Source organism: Miscanthus floridulus, chromosome 15 (assembly GCF_019320115.1).
Source record: "Miscanthus floridulus cultivar M001 chromosome 15, ASM1932011v1, whole genome shotgun sequence".
Classification (NCBI taxonomy): Eukaryota; Viridiplantae; Streptophyta; class Magnoliopsida; order Poales; family Poaceae; genus Miscanthus; species Miscanthus floridulus.
Window position 1 is genome coordinate 11,043,589 of NC_089594.1, and position 9,961 is coordinate 11,053,549.

Below are 9,961 nucleotides of genomic sequence, written 5' to 3' on the forward strand. Positions count from 1 at the left end.
ACTGTCTGCTGCATCAGAGAGTTGAGAAGCCATAGTTGTATACGAGTCAACCCCTCTCTATATTCCATCCTCGGAAGTAAAGTCCTCCTCATGATAGCCTCAATCACGCGAGCAATGGGAGTGAGATCACTGGGGTTCCTCCTCGACCCCTCGCTAAAGGGCTCTATGAAACAGTGATGAACTAAGTCCATAGGGGAACCATACCACCATGAGGGCGTCTGGGGGGTGCGGTCTGTCCATAGCACACCTCATGTAACCTGATAGGCTGCTCCTGAAGCCTGAAAATCTCTCTGACCCTAGTGCTTGTCAGCCGGTAGTCTCTGCCTCCGAATGCAAAGTGTATGAACTTGTGCTGCGGGTCAATCCAAAGAGTAGCATAGAACTGTCGAACCCAAGATAGAACATACAGGCCTATCCGTCCAATCAGATCTGTCAGCCCTGGTAAATAGGATAGATACGAGCGAATGTGCTCTTCAGCTGCTGCTACTATAGACTCTATGTTGCACACTCTGTGATCTGAAGACTGCTCCACTATTGAGATAGGCATTATAGAAGTCCTCCTGCAAAGGTGTATAGAATCCCTCTGATGCTCTCTCATCCCTCTCGGGTGGAAACCACACCTCAAAGTCCATGAACCTCAGCAGCTACACCTGCTTGGCCGTGGCGACCCTTAGGTCAAGATGGGTCACTGGAGGCGAACCCTGTGGTCTATGCGGTGGACGACAACCCCTCCTCTGAGTGTCTACCCTCGGCGTGACTAGAACACAGGTACGACTAGAGCGATGTAACTGTGGCTGTGGTGCCGGCTCTGTCTCCTCGGCCTGCTCGGTCTGCTCACCCTCCTGAGTCTGCTGCACTAGCTATGGCTCCTGAGTCTGCTCCGCTACCTGTGGCTGCTGCTGTGGCTCCCCCTGAGGTTGAACCTCATCAATGGCAACACGCTGTCCGCCAATCATGAGAGTCCCAGCTGAACCACCATGAAGGCGCTCAACTCGCTCAAGTGAATCCCTCGCTTCTGGTGAAAGCTGATCAGCAATCCGGACTCCACTGCGAGCACCTCCTCTCTCGGCATGCTCCGCGGCCTCAGTAACTGCGGCGGCTCTCACTGTCTCTGCATCTAGATACTTGCGCTTCCTTACTGCCAACTTCTTTGTCGCCTTGCCTTTTGGTTCTGCAGGCTAGCGAGGCGGGGGCCTCGGATTCTCGTCACCGGGACCACCTCCGACATTCTTCGTAGGAGCCATCTAATGGATCTGAGATGAATCAACTGCCACTGACAAGGATCAATTGTCACTTTCGAGGCTTGGCCTCGTTCCGTACTCACGAGCTTGGCCCCGAGTTAACTGACACCTCAACAGAACCGACTTGCTGCACGATGGAATAGATAGGATATACAAATAATTTAAATTATGCATCTAGAGATACGAAATCCTAAGAAAGCAAGCAATTAGGTATGAAATTAAAACGCATGCTTGCTACCTGGCGAACCGGCGAGACGGCGAGAAGAGGTACGAACGGGGAACCACCGGATCGGCAAGGCTTGGGTCGCTGGTCGGCGAGATGCGAAGGCCGAGCGATGCAATGAGAGCACTCGAGCTTGGTTGCAGCGAGGGTGGAGCTAGGGCTCGAGTTCGTCGGTGCTGAATAGAGGCTCGGCGACGGCATTAGGGTTGAGGGCGGCGCTGCGGTGGTGGTTGGCGGCGCTGAACGACATGACGGTGCGAGGAGCTGCTCAGCGCTAGGGCGTAGGGTGGCACAGCGGTGGTGGCTGGCGGCGCAGGTCGGCGGCTGGTGGCGGTGCTGCGGTGGTGTGCAGGAATGACACAGGACGTGTGGCGGCGCGGGAAGGCGCTGCAGCGGAACGGGGGCGCGGAGAGGTGCTGCGACGGTGTGGGAAGGCGGCGGTCGCGACGAAGTCGACGGCTAGGGCGGCACACGGCGATGACTTAAAAAGGGGTCCCCCGCGGGATGAAATAGGAAACGGAGAAGGAGTTCGTAAACCGCACGATTCCTATTGACTAGACGCTCCGGTGGCAGCGACCGGACGCTGCCACCCAGCGTCCGGTCGATTCCAGAGAGGTCCAATTCCTCTAGAATTTGCAAGTTTTACCGCACTTTCATTGTCGCACAAAAGAGGTACCGTTTCTAGAACTACTCTATAGTCTAGCAAAGTTTGTTTCATGTAAAGTATTTGTGCACAACAAGCACCCGCGGCAATGTATTCTGCTTTGGCGGTGGATAAAGGCACACTATTTTGTTTCTTGGAGGACCAAGACATAAGTGATCTACCTAGCAAATGGCACCCTTCGGATGTGCTTTCTATCAACTTTACAACCGGCATAATCCGAATCGGAATAGCCAACTAATTCAAATATAGCTCCTTTGAGATACCAAAGGCTAATGCTTGGTGTGTGCTTAAGATACCTAAGGATTCTTTTTATGGCAATTAAATGAGATTTCTTAGGATTAGCTTGAAGTCTAGCACACATACACACACTAAACATGATGTCGGGCCTAGATGCGGTCAAATATAACAAGCTACCAATCATAGAGCGGTAGAGAGTTTGATCAACCAGGTTACCTCCCTCATTTAGGTCGAGATGTCCATTAGTTGACATTGGTGTCTTGATTGGCTTACATTCATACATCTTGAATTTCTTGAGAAGATTATTTGTATATTTCTCTTGAGAGATGAAAATCCCTTCTCATTTGCTTGACTTGAAAATCAAGAAAGAATGTAAGCTCTCCAATCATTGACATCTCGAACTCCTTCGACATCAATTCACCAAACTCTTTGCATGAATCTTCATTTGATGATCTAAAGATGATATCATCAACATATACTAGACAAATGAAGATATGTCCATCAAGCTTCTTGGTGAATAGTGTAGTGTCAACCTTCCCAATGGTGAAACCCTTCTCAATGAGGAAGTCTCGAAGACGCTCATACCAAGCTCTTGGGGCTTGTTTAAGCCCATATAATGCCTTGGACTATCTATAAACATGATTAGGATATCTAGGGTCTTCAAACTCGGGAGGTTGATCAACATAGACTAGTTCATTAATAAAGCCATTTAAAAATACACTTTTCACATTCATTTGATAAAGTTTTATTTCATGATGTGATGCATATGCAAGGAGGATACGGATGGCTTCTAATCTTGCAACCGGTGCAAAGGTCTCTCCAAAATCTAAACCTTCAACTTGAGAGAACTCCTTTGCCACTAGTCTTGCCTTGTTCCTCATAACAACGCCTTTATCATCTTGCTTGTTTCGGAACATCCACTTTGTTCCAATGACTCTTGCACCTTTTGGCTGCTCTTCAAGAGTCCAAACTTAATTGCGGGTGAAGTTGTTCAACTCTTCATGCATTGCATTTATCCAATCCGGATGTTGAAAAGCTTCTTCTACCTTAGTAGGCTCAAAGCAAGAGACAAAAGAGTGATGAACAATAAATGAAGCAAGTTTTTGTGATCGAGTCATTACACCCTTTGATGGACTCCCTAAGATGAGATCTTGTGGATGAACTTGTAGTAGAGGTATATTTCTTCTATTGATCACTTGAGGGGGAGGTTGTGGAGCATCAACATCTTGTGCTTGTACCACCATTTATTCATGGGAGACATGAGTGTCTTCATTTTCTACTCTCCCATCTTTTTCACCATCTTGTGGCACACTTGATGAAGAAGATGGATCAATCACTTGTACATCATCTTCATCATCTTTAGGCTTGATGTCTCCAACTGGAATGTTCTTCATAGCCTCCCTTAATGGTTCATCACCTACATCATCAAGATTCTCATGTGCTCCTTAGGAGCTGTTAGATTCATTGAATTCCACATCATATGTTTCTTCAACCAAGCCGATGACATAATTAAATACTCTATATGCTTTGGACTTTGATGAGTAGCCAACAAGAAAACCAATATCACAACGTCTTTAAAACTTCCCTAGGTGTTGCCGCTTTATGTAGATGTAGCATTTGCAACCAAACACTCTAAAGAAAGAGATGTCCGGCTTCTTCCCATTGAGCAACTTATAAGGTGTTTTGCCAAGAAACTTTTAAAGGAATAGGCGGTTGGATGCATAGCATGCGGTGTTGATCGCTTCCACCCATAGAGCTTCGAGGGTGTTGTACTCATCAAGCATTGTTCTTGCAAGAGTGATCAATGTCCGGTTCTTCCTCTCAATCTCACCATTTTGTTGAGGAGTATATGTTTTAGAGACCTCATGTTTGATTCCAACTTCATCACAATAAGCTTTTATGTTTGTGTTGTCAAAATCTTTCCCATTGTCACTTCTTATCTTCTTGAGCTTCACTTCAAATTCATTTTGTGCTCTCTTGGCAAATTTCTTGAAGCAAGATGCAACTTTGGATTTGTTATAAAGGAAGAATACCCATGCATACCTTGAATAGTCATCAACAATCACAAGACAATAAATATTTTCTCTTAAACTCTTGTATGTTGTTGGTCCAAATAAATCTATGTGAAGAAGCTCTAACACTCTTATGGTTGACATGAAAGCTTTTGTTGGATGGGTATTTGCAACTTGCTTGCCGTCTTGACATGCACTACAAAGCTTGTCCTTCTCAAACTTCACATCCTTCAACCCTCTCACCAAATCATTCTTCATTAGCTTCTTGAGTGAGCTCATCCCAACATGAGCAAGTCTTCTATGCCATAGCCACCCAATTATTGTTTTGATGAATAGGCATGTCTTTAAGTTTGCATCTTCGGAGGTGAAGTCCACTAGATATAGGTTGTTGTATATAAATCCTTTAAATATCATATGATCATCATCCTTCTTGGATACAACAACCTCCTTCTCGGTAAACAAGCATTGGAAGCCAAGATCACACAATTGTCGGATAGCAAGTTGAAACTCAATTAAGCAGCATATAGCACATTGAAGATGGAATGATTATTTGATATAGCCACTTTACCCAATCCTTTGACCATGCCCTTTGAGTTATCTCAAAATGTGATTCTTTCTTGTCCATCTACTTCTTCATCTAGTGAGGTGAACATACAAGGATCACCGGTCATATGTTGTGTGCAACTACTATCAATAACCCAATGACTTCCATCGGTCTTGTAGTTCACCTACACACAAGAGACAAGCTTTAGGAACCCAAACTTGTTGAGGGCCCTTCATCTTCTCAACAAGTGACTTTCCAACCTAAATTTTCTTAGGTCTATTCTTGTTGGGAGGACCTAAGAACATGACTTTCATCTTTCCACTAGAATCCTTTCTAAGCATGTAGTGAGCATTGAAGGCAAAAGGTCTAGCATGCTTGGGCAAGGTTTGTGGTGGTGGAGTTTGGCACTCATGAGCAAAGTGGCCTTCTTGTCCACACTCAAAACATCTCCTTGGCTTTGTCTTGGACTTATGTTGTTGTTGAGCTTGAGCCTTCTTCTCTTGATTTGCCAAGTACCCAATGCCACTTCTATCCATCTTCATGACGGTGTTCATTAGTAGCTCACTTTGAAGATGCTTGCCTCTAGTGAACTTGCTCAATCCAATCTTAAGATGCTCTTTCTCCAACTTAAGCTTCTTGTTTTCTTCCTTGAGAGCATTATTGTTTTTCTCTTCCTTGAGCTTCTTGTTCTCCTCTTTGAGCTTCTTATTCTCAAGGATCAAACCATCATCATGAACAATAGTTTCTAGCACAATAGACTTGGTGGTTTTGAGTTCTTCAAGATCTTTCTTGAGCTTTTCATTGTCATTCTTGAGCTTGACAAACTCATCATAATCATCGGCTTCAACCACTTGCTTGCCCTTGCTACTAGAACTTTGCTCAATGCTCTCAATAATCAAGTCATCACATGATGTAGCTATGTCAATCTTAACAACATCGTTAGTAGCATCATGTGGCTCATTGGATAAAAATTCTTGAGCAATAACAAGATTATCATAATTAATCTTAAGAGTAGTATATTCTTCTCCTAGCTTGTTGTGGTTAGTGATGAGCTCATTATGTGTCCTCTCAAGTTTATCATGTTTTTCTTTAAGTTCTTTCTTAGAAGATTTGAGCTCCTTGAGTTTGGATGATATAACATCATTTGCTTCTTTAAGTTCAACACTAGCCTTTTCCGCTATATCATATTTGGCTAAAAGAGAATCATTTTTAGCTTCTAGCTTTTCATTTTTAGCTCTAGTTTTTATAATGATCTTAGTGTATTGTTTTAGCAATCTATCAAGATCATCATAAGAAGGTGACTCATATTCATCATCATCACTATCGCTATCATCATCACTAGCATGCTCATCATCACTACTATCATGATTGTTAGATACCTTATGGTCACCCTTGGCCATAAGGCATAGGTGTGTAGAGGATGATGATGGTGATGGCGATGAGGATGATGAAGAGTTGATAACAATTGAGGCCACCTTCTCGTTGTCACTATCATCATCGGATGAGGCACTAGATGAATCAATGTCCGTGAGCCAATCACCGACAATGTATGCCTTTCCACTCTTCTTCTTCTTATGGAAGTCCCTCTTCTTACCATCTTTCTTCTTGTATGGCTTGTTCTTCTTCTTCTCTTCTTCTTCTTCATTGCTCGAGTCATCTTTCTTTCCCTTGTATTTGTTCTTGAACTTATTTTTCTTGGGCTTAGTGCATTGATGTGCTAGATGACCAAGTTCTCCATAATTGAAGCAATCCATCTCGGAGATTGGCTTACTTCTAGAGCTAGTGAAGAACTTCTTCTTGCCATCAAACTTGATGCCACTCTTGTTGAGCTTCTTTAGCATCTTGGCAGTCTTCTTCACCATGAGAGCAAGACTTTCATCATCACTTGAGCTCTCATACTCAATTTTTGCTTTACCCTTCTCTTGATTAGCTTTGAATGCTAAGTCCTTATCTTTCTTCTTTGTAGAGGATGAACCATCTTGAGGTGTGATGTGCATGTACATCTCATGAGTATTGATCTTACCCAAGATTTGTGTCAATGTAGCGTGGAAAGATCACCTTGATGTAGCATGATCACAATATGCACATATTTGTCAATGGGGAGGACACTCAAGATCTTTCTTACAACATCGGATGGTTGCATTTGAGTGAGTCCAAACCCATTGACTTCCTCTACAAGAACATTCAAACGTGAATATATTTCATTAGCACATTCTTTAGGAAGCATTTCAAAAGAATTAAGCTTTTTCATGACAAGATGATAGCGTTCCTCACGCTCACTCTTAGTTTTCTCATGGAGTGCACAAACGTCCGACCATATTGCATGGGCATCTTTGCGGTTCCTCATCTGATTGAACACATATTTGCAAAGGCCTCTAAAGATGGTGTTTCGAGCCTTTGCATTCCCCTTCTCGTAATTCACCTCATCGCCTTGTAGGTGAGTAGCATCCCAAGGTTTTGGAAAGTCTTGTGAGGCGGCTCTAAGAATACCCACATCTAGAGCTTCTAGATACGCCTCCATATGAATTTTCCAATAAGAAATATCATCTCCCTCAAAGATAGGAGGAGGTCCATCCCCGTGAGACATCTTGCTCTAGGCAGTTAAGCCTAAATATATGAGCACGAGGCTCTAATACCAATTGAAAGAATCAAGATGCCCAAGAGGGGGGTGAATTGGGCTAATTCTAAATTTCTTTGCAATAATTAAATCCTATGGTTAGCCCAATTAACCCCTTATGCCTAGAAAGTGTTTCTAATTGTTCTACCGCACAAAAGAATTGCAACCTAAGTTCCAATCCTACTCTAGCATGGCAATTCTATGAATGTAAAGACAAGAATTGAATTGCTCAAAGTAAGTACTCAAAGTAAATGCTCAAAGTAAATAGAGAAGGAGGAACACGGCGATGTTTTGCCGAGGTATCGGAGAGTCACCACTCCCCACTAGTCCTCATTGGAGCACCCGCGCAAGGGTGTAGCTACCCCTTGATCCGCGCAAGGATTAAGTGCTCTCTACGGGTTGATTCTTCGACACTCCGTCGCGGTGAATCACCCACAACCGCTCACAACTTGAGTTGGGTCATCCACAAGCTCTCCGGATGATCACCAAGCTCTCAATCACCACCAAGCCATCTAGGTGATGGCGATCACCAAGAGTAACAAGCACGAACTCTCACTTGACCACGACAAGCCTAACAAGAATGGTGGATGCACACTTTGCTACTCTTGATCTTTACTAATGAGGGCTCTCTTTGGGATTCTCAAATCTCAATCACCTCACTAGGACCCTGCTCTTCTTGACACTCTCTAAGGTGTTTCTTAGCTGTTTGAATGAGCAAAAGTGCCCCTACACATGAGTGGAGGTTGTATTTACAACACCGGCTGAAAAACGAACCGTTATATGCCTCTACGAGGTGACCAGGCGCTCTGATCAGTACACCCCATACTCTAGTGGTTAAGTGTTGACCGGACGCTGGACAGACGCGTTCGGTCATGTTCCCCCCTCACTGGAACCTTACTGATGTCGACCGGATGCTGGACCCCTAGCGTCCGGTCACTTGCTGAGCAGTGTTTGGTTAGTAGCCAGAACCTGATCAGCGTCCGGTCAGCATTGACCGAACGTGTCCGATCAGGATTCTCCCTCTTTGGGACCTTACTGGAGTCGACCAGACGCTGGCCCTCAGCGTCCGGTGACTTGACCTCACAGCATCCGGTCACTTCCAGACGCTTTCACCTTGGTCAAATGAACTGACCAGACCCTGAACCAGCGTCCGGTCACACCGGAGCCAGCGTCCGGTCAGTATTTGACCATCCATTCACTTCCAACTCTCGATCATATGTGAATGAAGTTTGCTTCATTGGATCAAAGGGCTATTTTGAAGCTACATAGTGCTAGTTTTAACAAGTGTGCACCACACCTAACTCACTAGACTCACCTAGGTCAAGCTACTCGTTCATAGCCCCCTTAATAGTACGGCCAAAGAAAAAACAAAGTCATAAACTACTCTAAGTGTCTCTCCAATTCCAATCGATACTTAGAATTAGTCCATCCTTAACCTTGTCGTTTATCCTTTGAAAACCGAAACGATTTCCATCGAAAGGGCATGGCAACCTTGATTGCCCATTCGATCTCCATTACCGTGACCTAACTTAATTATTTCTGCAAAACACACGTTAGTTACAGTAATCACGTATTGTCATTAATCACCGAAACCCAACTAGGAGCCTAGATGCTTTCAAGACATTTTATAGTCGGCATGGAAAGATGGATCCAAACGCCCGTGAAGCAATGATGCTCTCGTAAAGCTTTGGAGCATGGGCTCATAAGCTAGCAAAGACGGTAGACCCCAGATCAAGATTCTCTACCCGTGACTACGAACCTATCGGAGGTACAGACATGATAATTTTAGAATAAAATTACTTTTATCCAAAAATTGGGGGGCATGTGTTTACACCAAAATTTGGAAAGAAGAATGCGGGAACTCGAAGCTCCCAAGATCGTGTCATTAAGGAATCGATTGCATAAAGGTCGGTATCGGCTGATTCAAATGCAGCACTAGAATCGGCTCTCTTCAGATGACGCCAACAGATAACAACAAAAAACTACGGTTGACGTCGGGAAAAAACATGTCGGACTCTAAAAAAGAGAAAGATTAGAGTCCAAGTTATCTTAAATTAGGAATATTTTCTCTTATGCCAAAGATTATAATGAGTCATGCTTAAGTATGATTTATGCTTAGGTTCTGGGTATAAATATTGAACCCCGGCTATTGTAAAAAAGGATCCAATCAATCAAATATAATTTACTTTTTTCGGCTCCGTGCCAACCTTTGAAGTAAGAGTAAAGTAGATCTCAGCGAGTTTTTTAACAAGCAGGGCTGCATCGGTCCGACCGACCTCCGGCTTGTCTATAAGTATCGTCATGGCTTATACTTCTGTTTGTACGGCTGCATCGGTTAAGTTCGACCTCCACTGTGAACTCTAGTATAAGCTAATTATTGACTCTTATCTAGTTCAGGTACAGTTGCATCGATTCGGTCAACC